The sequence below is a fragment of the Lissotriton vulgaris genome, chromosome 12, assembly GCF_964263255.1.
Source record: "Lissotriton vulgaris chromosome 12, aLisVul1.2, whole genome shotgun sequence".
Lineage (NCBI taxonomy): Eukaryota > Metazoa > Chordata > Amphibia > Caudata > Salamandridae > Lissotriton > Lissotriton vulgaris.
The window spans coordinates 374,761,002-374,783,843 of NC_141700.1; positions in this window are offsets into that span (position 1 = coordinate 374,761,002).

The following is a 22,842-nucleotide window of genomic DNA, read 5'->3' on the forward strand; positions in this document are numbered from 1 at the left end:
GAAGGAAAAAAGAAGGACAACAGGCGTCCCATCGATTTTGCCAAACTGGGTCAGCTCCTTGGAGCCCTCACAGGCTTAATATCGGATGAGTACGAGCTGCTGCTATTTAGGGCGGCTTTCACGACGGCGTTCTTTGGAGCATTCCGTGTCAGCGAATTGGTAGCCCCCAGCAAGTCGGGCCCAGCGCAGCAATGCCTGCAGGCAAGAGACATTAAACCAATGGAGAGGACAGTGGAGTTAACACTGAGACAGTCCAAAACAGACAGGGCAAGGAGGGGGACGACGATACGTCTCCATTGCATACCGGAGTCGGGGCTCTGCGCGGTATGCTGGTTGTTCAGGTACATGGGGGCTCGACCAGCTGGCGATGGCCCTCTCTTCATACATAAGGACGGGAGGTACCTGAGCAAGTTCCAGTTTACAGCCATAATGCGCCAGGGCCTTGGTAAAGCCGGGTATTGCGCGGCTTCGTTCGCCTCTCACTCTTTCAGGATCGGCGCGGCAACCTCGGCATCGCAGCATGGCATGCCAGAGGACAGGATCCAGGCAGTGGGCAGATGGCGCTCCAGGGCGTACAAGTCGTACATACGCCCTCACCTCGTATAAAAAAAAAAAAAAAAAAAAAAAAAAGGGGTGAAGAGAAAAGACAAAAAAAAAAAAAAAAAAAAAAGACAAGAAGGGAGAGAAAGCCCCGAAGGTGGGAAGGGGGGGAAGGAGTGGGAGTTGCCTTGGGATGCCGCACGGCAGGGTGACAACACACCCCCGCCCTCGCTTGAATGCACACGGTGCGCAGTAAAAGCCACCTAACGGAATGCTTTCTCTCGACAGGGGGACGCCCGCAGCTGGTCTGGGTGGTGGGGCACTCATTCGTGTCCCGGATGGAGTCTTGGTGGCGGCAGGGGGACCGCAGCATACGCAGGCCCAAAGCGACGTACATCAGGTGGATAGGGCAGCCAGGCATGAGATGGGAGCAGCTACTGCCGACGCTGGACGGCCTCATGGCAGATTCGGCCTGGTTGCCTGACGTCCTGATCATCCACCTAGGGGGCAATGACCTGACCCGGCTAGGGCGAAAAGCTGTCGGGCAAGCCATCCAAAGGGATCTCACCAAGACAGCTGCGTGGCTGGGACCCACGATGGTGGTCTGGTCCGAAATGATCAGCAGGAAACATTGGAGAGGTGCTGATTCCAACAAGGCCGTCGACAACGCAAGGAGGAAGCTAAACGTGGCAATGCACAAGTTCTGCCTCGCCAATGGCCTGGAATCAGTTCGGCACGGCCTCATCCACCCGGGCCGCCCAGAGCTCTATGGGCAAGACGGGGTACACCTATCCGAAAAAGGGATGAAGGTGTTTTGGGATAACTTGTGGGGTGCAATGTCACTCGCAGGTTGCAACTAAAAAAAAAAAAAAAAAAAATGAAAGATGGAGAAAGGTGGGAGCCACGAACCAGGTGCAGGGGGGGAGCCGCAGTGTGGTGCGCCTCCCTGCGGCGTGGCGGAAATCCTACACTGGTTGGCTAAGAGAACACACCGGCGGGCGGTGTGTAAGAGGATGGCCACTCACTTTTGAATGCCGCACGGCAGGGTGACGTGGCGGCATAAAGGAGGGGAGTAGCAGGAGGAGACGGCACTCGCGGCCCAGACCCGGCCGGACGGCAGGGCGCAATTTGGTAGCGAGCTGGGGACCTAACTCCCGACTGGAAAGCGTAAAGCTCCCCTCCACAACACGCAGAAGGCGTGGGCAACCAACCACTGGAGCACCAATAGACTGACAACAAACTGGTTGTGTACAAGCCCCATTTTCGAACTAAGGAGGGCACAAAGAGACTGACACCTGCTAGTAGAAGAGGGTGTCATAATGTGTAATATGCCAATTATGATTGATGAGTAATGTTCAAAAATGGAAGATTGCTTGATACCAGTTTGTGTTATTAATATGTCTTTGGTTATTAATAAACTGCGGCCAACAACGACCACTACGGATACCAGGCTTTGTTGGCTGACATTATTTCCCACCTTCGGCAGCAGCAGTATGCGGGGGCCGGTAAGTATGGTGAGTATGGGTCTCCGCAGAATAGGCACATGCGAGGGTTATTGCAGAGGCCGCCGCACCCGCCCGAAGGGTGGGGGAGGCTCGAAGGCCGGCGCCATAACCCTCGTGGTGCCACCAGCGGGGAAAAACTGGTTCTGGGCGCTTCGATGCGCACAGGAACCAGCGGAAACGGGGTGCGCACCAGCCACCCGACCGGAAGTGACCTGTTGACCTGGCGCCCCCCAAAGGACGTCCAATGGTCAACCTGGCTTTGTTTGAACCCCCCAATCAGGGGGACTCACCTGAGGCCTGCATGGAGGGCTCAGGAGGATTTAAGCGACGCCGCCCTCCCAGCAGAAGCACATCGCATTCGAGGAGCTGGGAGAACGGCGCGACAGCAACAACGACTGAAGCCCACCCACCCACACCTAAGGAACAGCAAAAGTCGCAGTGCTGGATAGGGGAAGGGGCGTTAGCGGAAATCCTACACTGGTTGGCTAAGAAAACACACCGGCGGGCGGTGTGTAAGAGGATGGCCACTCACTTTTGAATGCCGCACGGCAGGGTGACGTGGCGGCATAAAGGAGGGGAGTAGCAGGAGGAGACGGCACTCGCGGCCCAGACCCGGCCGGACGGCAGGGCGCAATTTGGTAGCGAGCTGGGGACCTAACTCCCGACTGGAAAGCGTAAAGCTCCCCTCCACAACACGCAGAAGGCGTGGGCAACCAACCACTGGAGCACCAATAGACTGACAACAAACTGGTTGTGTACAAGCCCCATTTTCGAACTAAGGAGGGCACAAAGAGACTGACACCTGCTAGTAGAAGAGGGTGTCATAATGTGTAATATGCCAATTATGATTGATGAGTAATGTTCAAAAATGGAAGATTGCTTGATACCAGTTTGGCCATAACCCACGCTGTGCCAACAGGGGGATGGAACTGGTCCTGGGCGCCCCGAAGCGGCCTGGACCAGCGGAAGCGGGGTGCGCACCAGCCACCCCGACAGGAAGTGACCTGGTGACTTTGGCGCCCATGGGGGGCGACCAATGGCCAACCTGGCTACCTTTGAACCCCCAATCAAAGGGGTTTCCACCTGAAGCCCATAGGGGGCTCAGGGGGGCGGAAACGGGGTGCGCACCAGCCACCCCGACAGGAAGTGACCTTGTGACCTCGGCGCCCATGGGGGGCGACCAATGGCTAACCTTGCTACCTTCGAACCCCCCAATCAATGGGGGTCTCACCTGGAGCCCATAGGGGGCTCAAGGGGATTTAAGCACCGCCGCTCCCCAGCCAGAATCACAACGTCTTCGAAGGAGCTGGGAGAGCGGCGCGACAACGTCTTCGAAGGAGCTGGGAGAGCGGCGCGACAACGACATCGTTTGAAGCAGACCGACTGCGACAGGAGGCGGCGAAGGACGGACGAAGCAGAAGGACGACAGCACGGAGCAGCGCGCCGGTCAAGTTCTCCACCCAGCTCCCCGGGATCCGAAGCGTCGAAGAGAGAAGACGAGCTCGGCGACCTTTTCCAAGCTCCAGCGCGGTAAGCATTGTCTAGCTTGAAGCGCGCATCGAGCCGCTTCTTCGGACACACAGCACGCACGTGCAAAGAAGTTCAAAGGCGGGTCCGGAATTCCTTCCGACCCAGCGGCGCAGACCAGCCCGCTGAAACCAGACCTAGGCCTGGGGGACAACATGGCGGAAGATCAGCCAGGAGACATGGCGGAAGTGTTGAAGAAGATCCGCGAGATATCGGCGGTACACGGCGACGAATGGCTCCAGCCCTATTTGGCCAAAGGGAAGGAGAATAGGCCAGACGGCCAGGCGGAGGAGGAAGCAGGCCCGTCAGCACCCAAGAAGCCTAAGACCTCGCCGAGGAAGAGGACGGCCAAGAGGAATCCCCCAAAGAAAGTGCGCCAGAAGCTCCCGCCGCTGAAGTCAGTCGACAGCAAGCAAAAGGATACGAACGACAGAACGGTTAATGGTGAGCATATTAGTACCATTGTGAAAGAATGTTTGAAATCGCTCGCTCCGTCGCTACTGAACAGCTCAGGGCAGGGGGCGGCGTGGCCCAGGGAACAACGCACCGACGAGTCAGGGGGCTTAACTTGGCATATGATGGAGCCGGGGTGGGCCAGACAGTCAAGGGTGCAGGATCAGGTGGGCCTGTCCCCACAGGGGGATCAGGTTTCCCCATTACCCGGTTGGGGGTATAATACTGGGTCCGGGAGCCCGGGATCGGGGGGGCTAGGCAGTGACCTGTACGCCAGACCATCCCCCGGTCCTGCCTCCTTGACGACGAAAGCCACGGGGCTCGCGTGCCTTATTCCTCTCGCAGTGAAAGAGAGGATATGGCGCAAGGAGTTCATCGATATATTCTCGCTCCTAGAAATACAGCTAGAGGGCCTCGACCTGACCACATGTGACAGGAGAGAGGACGAGAAAAGGGAGAGGCGAGGGGCTAGAAAGGAGCGGATCTTTGAGAATTGGCTAGACGCTTTTAGGATCATGGCGTGTATCATAGTAGAGAGGTTCCCGCATTGCGCGGCTGACCTATGGCTGTATGAGGCTAACATACATTCTGCGCAGAGGCAATTCCCCGGGGATGCATGGTTGGAATACGATAAGGGTTTTAGGTTAAAAATGCAGAGGCACCCAGAGATGGAGTGGAACGAGGAGGACGTTTCAGGTTTTATTCATAAGATGCTCGCGGCCAAGGAAGTTAGAGCCTGGACGGGGAAATACGATCAGTCCTTTCGGAGCTCGTCCCACAAGGGGAAGAACAAAAGTCACCAGAAACATTTCCCTAGGCGGTCCAACGCCCCCCCCGCGACCAAGGCCATATGCTGGCGGTATGATGCGGGGGACTGTTCATGGGGCTCCTCGTGCAAATTCCAACATGCGTGCTCAAGCTGCGGAGGAAAGCACGCGGCAGCTACATGCAAAGGCTCCAAGCGGGAAGCAAAGAGCGAAAAGAAGGAGAAACACAAGAAGCACTAGCCCGAAGGCCAGTGGGGGCATGACACTAGTAGACATTCAGCAGTGCCAGCTGGCTAGGTCCCCCATTAATACACAACAGCTGCGCAGTTTGGCAAACAGGTATCCGAACAAAACAGACGCAAAGACGCTGGTTGAGGGTTTTGAAGAAGGCTTCATTATCCCGTTTCAAGGCTCACTGCCATTAACAGGAGCGAATAACTTACAGTCAGCCAGGCAGCATCCCCGGGTGGTGGGCGCGAAGATAGAAAAAGAGAGGAACTTGGGCAGAATTGAGGGCCCCCTCCCTCAAGAAGTGTGCAAAGGAATAGTCATCTCCCCACTAGGGGTGGTTCCGAAGAAAGAAAAGGGCCAATTCAGGCTGATACACCACTTGTCATACCCCGAGGGGGGGTCCGTAAACGATGGCATCGACCAGGAAGCATGCTCGGTGGGTTACGCGTCAGTGGATGACGCTATCGCGCTAGTCAAAGCGTCAGGGAAAGGGGCTCTCATGGCCAAGGCGGACATCGAATCTGCCTTTCGTTTATTACCGGTACATCCGACCAGCTTTCACCTGCTGGGCTTCCAATGGGAAGGGGACACGTACGTCGACAAAGCCATGCCCATGGGGTGTGCCATATCTTGTGCCTATTTTGAACAATTCGCCACTTTCCTGGAATGGGCCTTCCACGACAGACATCAAGGGGGCGGGAAGCTGCACTACCTGGACGACTTCCTGTTCACAGGGCCGGCGGGATCGCCGACGTGCGCCAGTACATTGGCGGCGTTCGAGGACCTGACCGAAACACTCGGAGTCCCCTTAGCAAAAGAGAAGACGACAGGCCCAACGACGAGACTGACGTTCTTGGGCATTGAGCTTGACTCCACGACGGGGACCGCCAGGCTCCCCCCGGAGAAGGTACAAGAGTTCAGGGAAGAAATAGCCAAACTAAGAGGCCGGCACAAAGCCACCCTCAGGGACATACAAGGGGTGATAGGCAGGCTGAACTTTGCGGCGAGGGTCATCCCGCCCGCCAGGGTCTTTTCCAGGCGCCTCACCGCGCTTACGGCTGGGGTTACCCACAAGCACCACCACATCCGACTGAGCACGGGTGTAAGGCAGGACCTACAAGTATGGGACGAATTCCTGCAGGATTTCAATGGTGTGCTGATTTGGAAAAAGGGTTGGGTATCAGCCGATCAGCTAGCACTATACACAGACTCAGCCGGGAGCCTGGGATTTGGGGCGGTCCTGGGGAACAAATGGTGTGCCAGCCAGTGGCCAGACAGGTGGCATGCGCAGGGGCTCACAAAAAACATCACGTTCCTCGAACTATTCCCGATAGTAGTGGCTCTGACGGTATGGAAAAAAGAGATAAGGAATCTAAAGCTCACTTTGTGGTCGGATAATTTGGGGGTAGTGCAGGCCATTAACAGAGGCGCAGCAAAATGCCCGGGCATGTTGAGGCTAATGCGAGAGTTGGTTAAATTGCAGCTCGAGGGGAACCTGGAGCTGAAGGCTCGGCACGTGCCGGGGACGGAGAACACGGTCGCCGATGCGCTATCCCGGTCCCAGATGACACGGTTCAAACAACTTCTACCCGGGGCGGAAGAGGTGATGACCCCCTTTCCAACATACCTGTGGGACCTGGGGGAGTTGACTTGTCCAGACTAATAGGGCACTCGCTCACCTCTGAGGCGCACAAGAGATACAAGAAATACGCGGCCACAGTAATGAGAATCGGGGGCATAGTGTCGCTGGTGGACAAATCAACGGTCCGCACAGCGGCTGAGAAATTCGTGCAATGGGCATTCGACGCAAAGAAAACAAGGTCTTGGGCACAGGCGCACCTGGCCGCCATAGCATACTTTGCCAGGCTCCACACAGGCGAGGACCCCACGGCAACGGTTTACCTGAAGGCAGCCCTGAAAGGCTGGCGAAAGCTTGAGGGGACCAAAAAGGACACCAGACGCCCCATTGATTACGACAAGCTGGGTCAGTTACTTAGCGCCCTAACCAGCATCATTGCAGACAGGTATGAACGGCTACTCTTCGGGGCCGCGTTCACCACGGCTTTCTTTGGGGCTTTTCGGGTAAGCGAAATAGTAGCCCCCAACAGGTCAGGCCCGGCGCAGCGCTGCTTGCAGGCAAGGGACGTCAAGCCGATGGTAAAGACGGTGGAGCTCACGCTTAGACAATCCAAAACGGATAGGGCTCGAAAAGGGGCGACGATTCGTCTACATTGTATCCCGGAGGTGGGGCGCTGCGCAGTGTGCTGGCTGCTGCAATACATGGCGGTTCGGCCGGCGGGGGATGGCCCCCTCTTTGTGCACCGAGATGGAAGGAACTTGAGCAGGTTCCAGTTCACGGCCATAATGCGCCAGGGCCTCAGCAAGGTGGGGCTCCAGGCAACATCATTTGCCCCGCACTCCTTCAGGATCGGGGCGGCCACCTCGGCATCGCAGTATGGCATGCCAGAGGACAGGATCCAGGCCGTGGGCAGATGGCGGTCCAAGGCATACAAGTCTTACATACGGCCGCATCTCATATAAAAAAAAAAAAAAAAAGGGGTAGTAGGGGGGAGGGGGAGCAGCCGCCTTGGGATGCCGCACGGCAGGGTTTTATTGCCCCCCTTTCCTCGTCCACACCCGGTGCGCAGAAAGCCACCTTAATGGAGCATTTTCTCTCGACAGGAAGACGCCCACAACTGGTATGGGTCGTGGGACACTCATTCGTGTCCAGAATGGAGTCCTGGTGGAGGCGAGTGGGGCACAACCAAAGCAGACCCAAGGCGACGTACATCCGCTGGATCGGACGGCCCGGCATGAAGTGGGAGCAGTTACTACCGACCCTGGACGGCCTCATGGCAGACTCAGCCTGGCTGCCAGATGTGCTGATCATACATCTAGGAGGGAACGACCTAACGCAGTTGGGCCGCAAAGCGGTGGGCCAAGCCATCCAGAGGGATATCGCCAAAGCGGCGGCGTGGCTGGGGACCACGACAGTGGTGTGGTCGGAGATGATCAGCAGGAGGCACTGGAGGGGTGCCGACTCAAATAAAGCGGTGGACAACGCAAGGCGCAAGCTAAATACCGCCATGCACAAGTTTTGCGCAACCAACGGCCTGGAAGCAATCCGGCACGGCCTCATCCACCCGGGCCGCCCAGAGCTATATGGACAAGATGGGGTGCATCTGTCCGATAAAGGAATGGAGGTGTTCTGGGGCAACCTGTGGGGCGCAATGACGCTCGCGGGTTGTCGTTGAAAAGGAGCAAGAAAAAGGGGAAAGTAGGTAGCCACGAACCAAGGGGCAAAGGGGGGAGCCGCAGAAAGACGTGCGCCTCCCTGCGGCGTGGCGGAAATCCTACAATCGTTGGCTAACCAAACACACCGGTGGGCGGTGTGTAGGAGGAGGGCCACTCACTTTTCAATGCCGTACGGCAGGGTGACGTGGCCGCACAAAGGAGGGGAGGAAAAAACGGAGACGGCACTCGCGGCCCAGACCCGGCCGGACGGCAGGGCTCAAATGGTAGCGAGCTGGGGACCTAACTCCAGGCAAAGAAGCTCCCCTCCATGACACCCAAAAGGGGTGTGGCCAACCAACTACCGGAACACCAAGAAACTGATTAAGAACTGGTTGTACAAAAGTGCCATTTACGAACTGATGGGTGCACGAGAGACAGACACCTGTACCACGGGAAGGTGTCGTAAACTGTAATGTGATGTGCATGATTTATGGTTAAAGTTCGCAAATGAAGATTGTACAACCAGTATGTTATTAATATTGTTATTAATAAGCAATATTGTTATTAATAAATCTGCGGCCAACAATGACCATCAACAAGAACTGAGATTGTTGGCTGACATTATTTGCTAAGATTTGTCGTGGAGATGGGGGAGGAATGCAGATGCCGACCGGCAAGTAAGTATATACGGGGACCCACTGAGTAGGCACATGCGAGGGTTATTGCAGAGGCCGCCGCACCCACCCGCAGGGTGGGGGAGGCTCAAAGGCCGGCGCCATAACCCACGCTGTGCCAACAGGGGGATGGAACTGGTCCTGGGCGCCCCGAAGCGGCCTGGACCAGCGGAAGCGGGGTGCGCACCAGCCACCCCGACAGGAAGTGACCTGGTGACTTTGGCGCCCATGGGGGGCGACCAATGGCCAACCTGGCTACCTTTGAACCCCCCAATCAAAGGGGTTTCCACCTGAAGCCCATAGGGGGCTCAGGGGGGCGGAAACGGGGTGCGCACCAGCCACCCCGACAGGAAGTGACCTTGTGACCTCGGCGCCCATGGGGGGCGACCAATGGCTAACCTTGCTACCTTCGAACCCCCCAATCAATGGGGGTCTCACCTGGAGCCCATAGGGGGCTCAAGGGGATTTAAGCACCGCCGCTCCCCAGCCAGAATCACAACGTCTTCGAAGGAGCTGGGAGAGCGGCGCGACAACGACATCGTTTGAAGCCCACCCACCCACACCTAAGGAACAGCAGAGTCGCAGTGCTGGACAGTGGGGGAAAGCGTTGGCGGAAATCCTACAATCGTTGGCTAACCAAACACACCGGTGGGCGGTGTGTAGGAGGAGGGCCACTCACTTTTCAATGCCGTACGGCAGGGTGACGTGGCCGCACAAAGGAGGGGAGGAAAAAACGGAGACGGCACTCGCGGCCCAGACCCGGCCGGACGGCAGGGCTCAAATGGTAGCGAGCTGGGGACCTAACTCCAGGCAAAGAAGCTCCCCTCCATGACACCCAAAAGGGGTGTGGCCAACCAACTACCGGAACACCAAGAAACTGATTAAGAACTGGTTGTACAAAAGTGCCATTTACGAACTGATGGGTGCACGAGAGACAGACACCTGTACCACGGGAAGGTGTCGTAAACTGTAATGTGATGTGCATGATTTATGGTTAAAGTTCGCAAATGAAGATTGTACAACCAGTATGTTATTAATATTGTTATTAATAAGCAATATTGTTATTAATAAATCTGCGGCCAACAATGACCATCAACAAGAACTGAGATTGTTGGCTGACATTATTTGCTAAGATTTGTCGTGGAGATGGGGGAGGAATGCAGATGCCGACCGGCAAGTAAGTATATACGGGGACCCACTGAGTAGGCACATGCGAGGGTTATTGGGGTTGTTGTAGCATTTCTGTTCACTTGTTGTCTTTGTGTGCAGTGTGGTCCTGCCTTATGTGGCCTCTGTGCTACGACGTGTATAAGGCGGCCGCCTGTTACCAAGGAAGCGCTGATGGATAGAATTATGTTGCAGCAAAATCTGGATGATCTGATGAATATCGAGATCGATTCTGACTTCGACTAGTGCTTGCCTACATGAGGGCAAAAGGAGTGTCTCAGGTTCCGTGACAATTGTAAGTGGTGTTTTCGACTCGTACGAATATGGTCGAGTCTGGTATCTATGAACCGCAAATGACGAGTTTAGTGGGTGTACGCATTTTCGCTGTACTAGCCTAAACCGTTCGTTTGTTTCGTGGGTTTCTTCATCTGAACCCACGGGTTCCATCTTAGATGCGGCATCCATTTTGTTTCTTGCCCTCAAGTAGCCAGCGAACGAACGCTGTCCGCTTCGCGACACTGGGTTTCCCAAACTCTAGCGGAAGACACGTGTTCCTTTGAGGGTGTCTTTATGATGAGGGGGATGACACTGCAAGGCAGATGGCCCCGCTCGAGGCTCATCTTGCCGTGCCGGTCTATTGTCTTAGTTGTGCATTTCATTAGGCACATCCTTTTGATCCCTGCAATCGTGTTTCCTGATACCGCCCCCTTTACACTCTCTTCGATCTGTTCGCTATCCTCGTCTTCCTCTGCACCTGTTTCTGTCTCTTCCTTGATTCGTTTACAGCCGAACGGAATGCACTAATGGTGGGAAGATGTACTTTTACAGTTGGGAACTGCCAAATGCTACTGTAATTATGTTCCGGGCTCTGAATACATGAAAGCGACCCCCTATGATATTTACTGTGGGAACCAGGTTGTAATCTTTTGTTTATCGTGTTAACCTATGACGAGGAACTGTATAAAAAGAGCGATCCACAGATACAATTTGAAGCAGTCTCCCAGAACTTACACGTGTTGTACTTCTTGTGACTTCTGTGTTCCCTGCAGTAATAAACCTCGAATCTTTGACGCACAAGGAAGTGTCCCGTGTCTCTGTCATTTGTACACCGGAACAGGTAACCCACGAAGGTTTCAGGTGTTATCCCTGGCACCGCTGGGTCTTAGAATAACCCAGTCCTTCACAGTGCTAAACATGTAGCCTATTGGACTTATCAGTTGTTTTCTCAAAAATACTCAAAAACACACAAGTGAATGACAAACAAGGATATCATATTTATTTTCATGATGTTATTAATTTACAATAAAATATATAATTTGCCCAGTTATCTACACATGCAAATGAATTAATACATATTAAACTGCAGTATGAAAATATGTGAGTTCAGCAAATTATTGCAGAAACCTGAGAAACACAAAAGATGTAGAAAAGAATAGACTTTTGGAGACTGCTAAGCGTTATTAAGATAGAAATCAGTTTGGAAAATTCTTTCACTTTCAAATACTCAGGTTACGGGGACAAGATGGCGGACGCAGCTGTGTCCGAGTGAGGCAGGCGTTTTGGAGCTCCTCACCGACGGTATCTCCCCACCACTCCAGTGATTTATGAAAGGATTCTCACTTACTTTTTGCTGCCGGCTATGCTAAATGACTTTTTCCGGCTCCAACGGCTCTAGTGCCTTCAACGGATTTATCGCCGGTTGTTCCTCAATTTGAGCCCCGGCACGCCGACACTGAGGACTCGCTCTCGGCTCGAGACGCTCTCACCGGCCCTCCTCCAGGCAACGACACCGTCCTTCCAGGCAACCAGTCACTTGGAAGACTCGCGGTGGATTGCAGCATTGCACACAAACAGGTCAATGGCGCCGAAGAAAGTCGCTGGTGCTGTGGGGAAAGGACCTCTTACTCGAGCAACGGCTGCTGCAGTTACAGCAGGGGGGGGCTGGTGGCTGCGTACCCGAGAATGCAGTGCATCTTGAAGCTCCGGCTGCCGGCAGTGCGGAGGGGGTAATGCTGGAAACAGCACTGCTGATCAAAGAGCTCGACCACACTCTGAGAGCCCGGGTAGAGCTGATGTTGAGCCCAAAGCCGCAAGACCTCAAATCCCGGGAATGTTAAAAAAAAAGACGCAGCTCAAAAGTAAGGCTGCTCTTCAAGATACCGCCCTAACTGAAGCTGCTGATCTACAAAAAAAAATACACAGTCAAATACTTTGCAAAAGGAGAGGCCAGAGGTGAAGGCAGAGAACAGGGATGAAATTCCTAATGCAGGCATGGTTATTGTGACTAATCTGTTACAGACAGATATAGTTTCTTCTGATGCAGGGATTTTGTACCAGGGATTTCTGATGTAGATTCTGCGGACTCTGCAGGTAAATTTTACTCTATGTCAGATTTGTGGAATCTATCGGGGGAAGCGAGTGGTGAAACTGACTGGCCAGACGATAGAAGCTTGACAAGCTCAGTTCCTTTTGAAGAGGACGAAGGCAGCCTTATGGAGGGAAACACAGTACGCAAGGCCACCTCTGCAGTACTATTGTCCGGGTCTCAAACCTTCTCTAGAGAGGGCTGTAACAATGATGGATCTCCTACATTAGCCCCCACCCAACTGAACCCAGATCACATCTGACCAATCTGGGAATGCTCTATCTAATACTTATATGGGCGATCATGCTGAGACCGAGGCTGAGAGCGAGGTTACCTTAGCTACGATTCTCCAAGCAATTACACTGCATCGGGAGGAGACAAAAGCTGAAGCTCTGCGCATTCAAGGAGCGGTGCGTCAATTACAGAACACAGTTTGTCGGGTTATCAAGGCGACTAGAACTGTCTACGTGGGTTGGGGAGACGGAAGCCAGAATAACGTCAGTCGAAGATGAAATGGTGCAACAGAAAGCTGAAGTTGTCTCCTTAGCTGCTCCAAGGGATGATGCTAATTGGAAACTAATTGACTTGGAGAACAGAGCAAGGAGGAATAACCTCTGAGTCTTAGGAATTCCCGAAGGAGCAGAAGGGAGTAACATTCGACAATATATCCAGGAACTGTCCTCAGAAGATTTTCCCGAGTTAACACAATGTAGGTGGGAAGCTGACTTACAGAAAGTGCACCGATTCCCCTTCCACAAGCGCAGTGGGACTAGACCCCTGACGAGAAACCTAGAGCTATTTTGATCTGTCTAAATAATTTTTTATCACAAGAAGCCTTATACGATTTAGATAGACCAGATCGTAAGCGGAAGGAGAAGGGGGTAGAGTTCTTTGTCCGTCCTGATTATTGTCAGGCTACGGTCCAACAGAGGTGGCACTTGCGGCAGCTCATACCACAGTTTCAAGCCAAGGGAGCCTTGGTGTTTCTATTGAATCCTTCAAAGTTAAAGATTGTCTATGAAGATAAAACACATTTCTTTTTGTCATTGATTGCTGTTAGGGGGTTTCTAGATGCAATGTACTATTCTCCCCCAGCACAATACAAGAGACACAACCATCCCAATGTACAACCAATACATGTCACGAGATGAGGGGAGGTACACATATAATATTCGAATGCATAACCGGTTTGATCAAGCATTTTCAAACTTGGATAACCAAGACTGACTGAGAAATAATAAGGGTAGCACCAAACCTCAGGAGATTAGCACACTACGTGGTCACTTTCCATCCACCCAAATGAAACCTGCTAAGGGAATAATAGTGCCTGAACAAATCCTTTTATCTCCACAAAGGAATGGGCATACAACATTGCAAGGGAATGAAAACACAATCCCAGCAAGCGCTGAGCTAGATATAGATAAGGGTGACAGGAGGAAGTTAGCAATCTCTACTAGTAAATCCGACTTGACAATCCTTAGTTGGAGTGTCGCCGGGCTAGAATCCAGACTGTCAGACCCGCAATGGGTCCAAGTATTGGGCGATAAAGACATTGTCATGTTTCAGTAGACCTGGGCCACTGAAAACCTATACATAGAGGGTTACCACTGCTTTAGTGTGACAGCAGCTGAGCCTGATTTTGGCCGCGCTGCAGGTGGCCTTTTCATTGGTATTAAAATATCAATTGGTGGCGCTATTAGGGATTTACCGACAAAGAATAGGAACATACAGGTTTTAGAATACAAAAGACAGACTCGGATTTATTTAATACATTTTTATATTAATGATTTTAACTCGGTCCCAAATAAAAACTTTACAGAGATTTCTAATGTTTTACTAAATCTGGAACAAAACACAGATGAGAGGAAATGGATTCTTATCGGGGGGGACTTTAATGCGAAACTGATGAGGAACCACAGGTCTGAGGGGAAAACTCAACATGACCCAGCAGAGCGAAGGGGTTTGGAACTAGATAATTTGCTAACTGAGCATATTCTTAGTAACGCACTGGAAGCAGGACACAATGTTAACACCCATTATGTTCCTACCTTCAAAGGTAGAGACTGTGCCTCGGCAATCGATTATATCTTTATGTCACCGACTTAATAGATCGAATAATCAGAACTACAGTGCTAGAAACACCATTTGGGGACCATAACCCCCTTCTGGTTGGCCTATGTCTAGGGCCAAGCCCTGTATACGCCAATCTGCTTGGAGCAAGAGACATCACCCCCTCGGGCGATGGCCTCCGATTGAAATGGAAGGGTATTGACAGTGGCGCCATACTAGAAACTGTGGAAAAAGATCATTCCCACTTGATTGAGTCCTGTCGACTCTCAGATGGAAATTGTTCAAGGGTAGTTAAGGACTTTGTTAAATTATGTGGAGTTATAAAAACCCACCCATCAGTCCCCTTACCAAAGCCTGAGAAAGAGCCAAGGTGGTTTGATTCCGCATGCTCACTCGCAAATAGGACACTGCGTAAGGTCCTAACTAGGAATCCGAGATGTACAATAGAGGTACAGGCAGCCAGGAAAGGCTATAAAATTAGAATTGCAGAGCGGAAAGCCGCTCTATTGACTGAACAGTGGGAGTTACTGGTTGGAAGCCCGGGTCAGAAAAGCTGCAACTCCTTCTGGATTGCCGTTAGGAAAATGCGGGACATGGGGAAACAATTAACTACAACTAGTTGCTCTATAACTAGTAGTACCTGGGAGGCCCATTTCTCCAAAATTTACGCCAGCCCTCCTAAAAAGTCAACCTGCTTTGCCCCAGGGCAACTGCGCTGTCTTGAGATCGATCTCTATGAGGTAGAAGTAGCCATCAGTCAGAGCCTTGGTAACAAGGCTCCTGGCCCTGATGGACTCCCCATAGACCTAATTAAGCAGAGTCCTGGATTGTGGGCCCCAATCCTACTTAACGTTTTTAATAGTCTTCCTTCAGTACCTATGCCCAACACTTGGGGCACCAGCACAATTGTCCCAATATTTAAAAAGGGCGACAGGTCTGATCCAATTAATTATAGGCCAATCTCGCTCCTAGATAACACTTTAAAAATTCTGGGGCGGGTTTTATATAATAGGGTGCTAGAGTGAACAGAAGATTGCAAATTGTTGGACCCCTGCCAGATGGGGTTTAGACGTAGCGTGGGCACGGTGGAGCAATGCTTAAACCTGAAACTGGTGATTGATAAATACAACATTGCTCGATCGTCCCCTATTTATCTCGCATTTATGGATTTGTCATCCGCTTTCGACCTAGTCAATAGATCTAAACTTTGGTCCATTCTCTTGGACTATGGACTAGACGAAGCCCTTGTAAACTTTCTGGCCTATCTTCATACAGACCTTAAAGCTCGGGTGAGGATTGGGATGGGTGGGGAAGTCTCTGGGCCAATCAAAGTAGGAAGAGGGGTCAGACAGGGGTGCGTTTTAGCACCCCTACTTTTTATTATTTACATTAATGCCCTCACTAAATCTTTAAAACAGACAACCCCAGATGTGCCAATAGTCAAAGGGCAACCGCTACCGGCCCTGTTATACGCAGATGATGCGGTCCTCATGGGCCGCACCCCAAACGTGCTCCGTTCGCTTGTAAGAACCTTTGTACAATATATGGAGTCCCTAGATCTGCGTGTAAATTTTAATAAATCATTTATTATGTCTTGTGGCCCAGGGAAACGGAAGCTCAATACTATACTCGTGGGAAATGACAGGTTAGCATCTGTAAGCACATTCCATATTTTGGGATGGTTTTTGCTGCAAACGGCTAGTGGAGTGGACACTTGGCCCAAGCCACGGGCAAGTTCTCAAAAGCCATCAACTCCATTCTGAGCTTGCCCCGCCCGAAGAAAATAGGTGCCACCAAAGCAATTTAATTTTTTTTTTAATTACAGTGTGCACCAGTAGCCACATATGGGCTGAAGTTTGGGGTCTGGGTAATAACAATCTTAGCATCCAACGGGAAGAAAACCGCTTCTGTAGAAAGATCTTTGGTGTCGCAATCTCAACTTCGGAGTTCATTTGCCATAATGAACTAAACTTGCCCTACACATGCGACTTCATTAGGACCAGGCCAACCCTATTCTGGCTTAAGATATGGAAGAACAGCTCAACTGCTTTAACACAGGACATCATAAAGGACTGTCTGAGCTGTGAAAAGGGTCTAAAAATCCCCTGGCTTGCGGGAGTTTTCAAGACCCTGCGTGCTGGGGGCATGGGAGATCTTTTTTCTGACCCATCCAGAATAGAGCTTAAAGACCAGAATGAGTTAAAAACTACTCGGTATGCACTTTATAATCACGAAAGACTGGAAAAGGAATCACACAAATCATCAGTTTCGTCTTATTTGGGGAATAATTTGACTAGGCAACCGCTCCCACTTTATCTTACTCTCCCCATGAGCAACTGGGAAAGATCGTTACTGCTCCGTCTAAGGGCTGGTACTGTAAACATTTTATTGTGTTTCTTTTTGGGATACCATCAGTTATTACATTCTAAACCTTGCCCCTGCGACGGGATAAGTACACATAATGATTTGCACTTCCTATTTTCCTGTAAATTTTATCTAAAGTATATTAAATGGTTTTTATTACCCTATTTTAGAAAACGCAGACCGCTATCTCTAAGTGATTCATATCTACTGTAAATTTCTCTTGATACTGATGAATTGGTTTTTCGCACAAGCACTTTTTTGAGGGTGATAACTTGTGTACGTAAAACAACGGAAAGCCCATGAATAGTAATATTGATGTATGTGTAGCAGGACAAACTCTGATTATTGTAAATAGATCTGTAAAATCCTTATTGGACTGTTTTTATTGTTGCTGCTTTTATGAATTTTTACGAAATTCGAATAAAGGTCTTTTGAAACTTGAAGCAATGTAGTTTAATGAACTTGAATGATCAATGTATATTGAATTTACAAATATTCTTTAGGTAATCTTTTTTGATCTCTTTTGTATTGTTTTGCGTGGTGGGGATGTTCGGTGGGTAGGCTGGGAGGGGGGTATGTGGGGCAAGGAATAACAGAGAAGGAGTATTAAGCATAAACTACAGCCAGGACGTTTTCGATAAAGATTTCAAAATATTAAAGATTTTTTTGGTCTTATTTTGTAATGTTGGGACTGAATGTCTAATGTACTCTGGTCCAATTTACTTTAAGAATGGGTAAATTCACGATATGCTCATGGAATATCTGCGGGCTAAATGATAGGAGGAAAAGGGGGATAATGGCCCAAATGCTTAAATCTATGAAAATTGATGTATTATGTATACAAGAGACCCACAAAGCGTGGAATAATAGGAACTGGTTTAAAGATCTAGGCCTTGAATTAGTAGGCTGTATGTGGAAGGGTACAACTACAAGAGGAGTCGCTGTGATGAAAAGATATGGGTCAGGGACATGTAGGCGTTTTTAAGAAGTGCCTTTTGGTCGTTGGGTAATCTGTGAGGTGTTTTGGGAAGGTTCTTCTTTGACTATTTTTACTATTTATGGGCCTAATTTAGATGATCCAGACATCCAGACATGTTGAACCAGCTTAGTGTAGAGTTAGCAATGTGGACTTCCCCTTTAGTCTCATGTGGGGATTTTAAGCTTCATCTGGATGGAAAGGATGACATAATTGGTAATTATGTTTACAGGGGAAAAAAAACCAAAGTCTTCATGGCTAATAAAGGGATCATTAAAGAATTTGGGTTATAGATGTAGGCTATTTAAAGGAAATGGGTGCCCTAGGGAGTACTTTTTATTCTGCCCCCGCAATCAAAAACATTTTCACCTAGACCATTTCTTTGTAACTGCCGCATTTATCAAGAATTCTAACAATGTCAAGTTTGATATCCTTCCCAAAATAATATCTGACCACAGCCCTATTATTTTAGAGTTAGATACCAATTATAGACCCTCCCCGAAAACCTGGACTTTTAAGCGTAAACTATTATTCGACCCTCATTATGTTGAGCAGATGGGGAAATGGATATCTGAGTTCTTTAAGATTAATCATGGTTCCGGTTGTTTGGGACGCATTTAAATCATCAGGAATTCGGGGAGAAACATTAAGCTACTCAATTAATAAACAGCGTGAAATGCAGAAGGCATATGATTCTGAGATGGGAAATTAAGACATATCGAAATCCAGTTAATGATGGCATGTGGTAGAGGAGCGAGCACTGATCAAATTCTAAAGGAGTTAGCCATACAGAAAGCGATACTGTATCAGAATCTTGCAACAAAATTAGCTTTACATGTTGCTACGTACAGATCTGAGATGTATGAGGTGGGAGAATATTCCGGACGTATATTAGCCAAAAGACTATGGCAGAAGGAGGTTGCTGCAAGGATTAATAGTATCCTGGATGAGTCGGGCAATCGCAGAATAAACCCGCTGAAATATTAGAGACCTTTTGCGAATTATATAGCAAATTATACACCAAGGATATTGCTTGTGGTTCTGAGGAAAATGTAATAGAGTTTAGTAGTACCATTGAAAATTCTATTCTAGAACCGGAGCAGATTGAGGAATTAGATACACCAATTACATGGGAAGAGATTGAGGCATCTTTAACATCTCTAGCATCAGTAAAGCTGTAAAGCTGTGGGCCCGGATACTATCCCTTTAGAATTCTTCAGGACCTTCCAATCAATTTAAAAAAAAGAATTAACAACAGTCTTTTTGGAAGCTCAAAAAAGGAAAGCCCTCTCTCTTGGCGGAATTCAATTATTACTATCTTTCTTAAAAAAGATAAGCCTCCGGCAATGCCTTCTTCATACAGGCCCATATCGCTTATTAACGCTGATAGTAAGCTATATTTTAAGATCTTAGCGTCACGTCTTTCTCGTATAATAGTACCTCTTGTTTCAAAATTTCAGCATGGTTTTATTCCTGGATCTGACACAGCCGATCATGCCCGGCGGCTAATTGCTCTTTTAGATTGGGCTCAAGCAACTAGCTCCACAATACGTGTAACCCTGTTGGATGCTGAAAAAGCATTCAACAGGGTTTCTTGGCCCTGTATGTGGGAAGCTCTAGCTAGAAAAGGATTCGGCCAAGGTATTTTATTTGCTTTAAAGGCTCTTTACCATTCCCCTACTGCCTGTATTCTCTTGGCCGCTCAAACATCTTCTCCGTTCCCAATTTCTCATGGAACACGGCAAGGGTGCCCGTGCTCACCACTTTTGTTTGCTTTTTATATTCCGGGCAGGACTTATAGCTGTGGCTAGCTGGATGCGTAACAACTGCCTACAGCTTAATGCCAAGAAAACCGAGGTCCTGATTGTAGGGAAGCAGGCGGAACTCTGGGGAGATCAGTGGTGGCCTCTCGAACTGGGGGTGGCCCCCATCCCAGCGGCCGAAGTCAAAAATCTGGGGGTCTGGCTGGACTCCAACCTTTCTTTTACCAGCCATACAAAGAAGACAGCAGCTACCTGCTATGGTATTCTGCGAGGACTGAGACCAGTCCTCAAATTCTTTGACCCTCCCACTCGGCAACTGGTGGTTCAGGCCTCTATCCTTTCCCGGATAGACTACGGGAGTGCCTTGCTTCTTGGAGTCAACCAGGCTGAGGCGACTAGGCTTCAGAGGGTGCAGAACGCTGCTGCACGGGCCATTGTAGGTCTTCAGAGACGATGTTCTGTCTCTCCTGTCCTGGCCTCTCTTCACTGGCTTCCGGTCAGATAGAGAATCAAATTTAAGGCTCTCTGTCTGGCATTCAAGATTCTGAAGCTTTCCTCTCCCCCGGCCTTGGCGGGCCTTATCTCTTCGTACGTCCCCACGCGGTCCCTCAGATCCGAAACTCACCATCTGGCGACTAAGCCTAGGTTCAGGCTGAGCAGGATGGGAGGACGTTCCTTCCGTGTTCTGGCGGCGGATCTATGGAATTCCCTTCCTGTACACATTCGCGCCCTCAACAGCCTGACTCTTTTTAGACGCGCCATCAAAACCCACCTGTTCACCTCTGCTATCTGATTTTCCCTCTTTTCAGCTCTGATCTGTTGTGTTGTGTACATGATCAGGCGCCAGGACGCCCCTTCGCTGGGGCAGCTGTTGCGCCTAATAAATGTTTTTAACATAACATAACATAACATAACATATTGATCCCTTTTTGAACAAGTTAAATGCTGCCGAAAATATTAAACCTATCCGCTTAGGTCATATAGATTATCGTGCCCTCGCCTATGCGGATGATATAGTTGTGGTCACATCCGATACCGGCACTACCATCCCTGTTATTAACGAATTATCCACCCAGTTTGGACGATTCTCTGGGTACAAGCTGAATATATCTAAAACTCAGGATCTTTATGTTGGAGGAGACCCCCTCCTCGAATATAGTTATGGTTCCAGAAGTTACCTATTTAGGAATCAAGATTTCTTTACCAGTTTCCAATATCCCAGAAGTAAACATCAATCCTGCTTTGTCTAAAATAAATGCAATATTAGAGAGGCTTGATCACCTTCATCTGTCTTTGTATGGTAGATCCAACGTCCTAAAAATGTTGATTTTACCCAAACTATATGTTTCGAACCATCCTGATTGAATTTCCGGCTGATTGCTTCAAAAGATTAGAGAGGATTTCCTCCAGATTTTTGTGGGGCTACAAGCGACAACGAAGAGCTCATAAAAAGATGGTTCTGTCCACAGAACGGGGGGGTTGAAAAATTCCTTATTTCTTATTTTATTATGTTGCAGTAACTTTACAATTTATTAGCCCACTGGTAGTTGTGGACAGAGCACAGTTTCTGCCGTGCAACACCCCTTCTATTCATGAGCTCGGGATGGGCGAAGAGATAAACGGTTGCCTGATCAAAGTAGTTGAACCCAGTTATTTTAAAAAGACAACATTTAAAATCTTAAAAGCTGCATACGCGGTGTGAAAATTAGTTAAGCGTCAGATGGGAATACCAAAAATAAATATCTATAGACCATTTACAACTTCTGATTTATTACCCTTCATTTTTCGGGACCAAATTGCCAATAGGTGGGGTACTAGAGGAATTTATTGTCTAGGTGATTTGATCCAAGAGGGACATTTAGCCACTTTTAAAGAACTGCAAGATAATTTTAGTTTACCAAAAAATGAATTCTTTAAATATCCTCAAATTCGCAGCTTTCTTCAGACTTTAGGCCCTGGGATAGAGTATCAATTGATGAAAGTTCCTCTCATTGAGAGTATGGGAAAAAAACATCAATAGGCCAATTTTATTCTTATCATGTGAAGTAATTCCCAGATGACTTGGAAAGCTGCAAAGTGAAATGGGTAACTAAGCTTGGGATAGCCGACATTAACATTATTGAATCTATCAGGCTGGCCAATTCGGTTTTGATAACTGGAATGATGAGATCCCAGCATTTTATGACTATTCATGATCTATACTATACTCCCAGGAAGATCTCTAAATGGAGTACATCCACAGGGACCAAATGTAATCGCTGTGGACAGTTCGCTGCTGATGCTGTGCATATGTTTTTTTCTTGCCACAAACTTTCTGAATTTTTCTTATCACTTCAACAGTTTATTCACTTAATTGTGAGACGACCGATCAGTATAACTGGTGAAATAGTCCTGACTGTTCTAAGTCTGGAAATTTCTGGTTAAATCAGATCTAAGGCTACGATTTGTTTTATCTTTATTTGTATGGCTGTAGTGCGTGCATGCATTACAAAAGACTGGATTAATACAGAATCGGCATCTTTTTTTACTTGACAAGAAAGATTAATAATAATGTATAATTTAGAACTTGCCATCTATAAAACTAAAGGAAATAGGAAAAGGGCTATGGGAGAGAAGATATGGGCACCTATTACAGATTGGATTTAGGAAATTTTATAGATGACATGTATATTTCTTTTCTTATGCTTCTTGTGCTGATGTATTGACTTTTGTTTTTTCTGTGTGTAATGCTTCTATAATATGTAATCTATACTCTGTATTCCTTGCATAAAATGGGTTTGAAAATCAAATACTCAGGTTACAATATACGTATGTTAGGTTAGTGGGATGTCTGTTTTAAGACAATATTCTGGACTCAACAATGATTTGTTACTTTACTTAGGGGGTTCACATTTTTACATACGTTAATGTGTGCAGGTTATAAATTGAAGGTCATTATGAAAACTACTATTAGAGCACAAGATTCAGGAAAAATCCACAACAAAAGTATCCACTGGGAAATCAGACAATGTAGACAAGTCGACTAGGGGATGTACACTGTTATCTCGTCCTTTTCACCTTCTTTACAAACAAAAATCAGGAGGGATGCCAGATTGATGGATAAAAGCACTGAAGGAAAAATATGTCATGAATGTACACACATTAAAATATTGTTATCATACTTGTGCTAACCATCCCCTTATGTCTGTGATAGAGCTCTCGTTCTA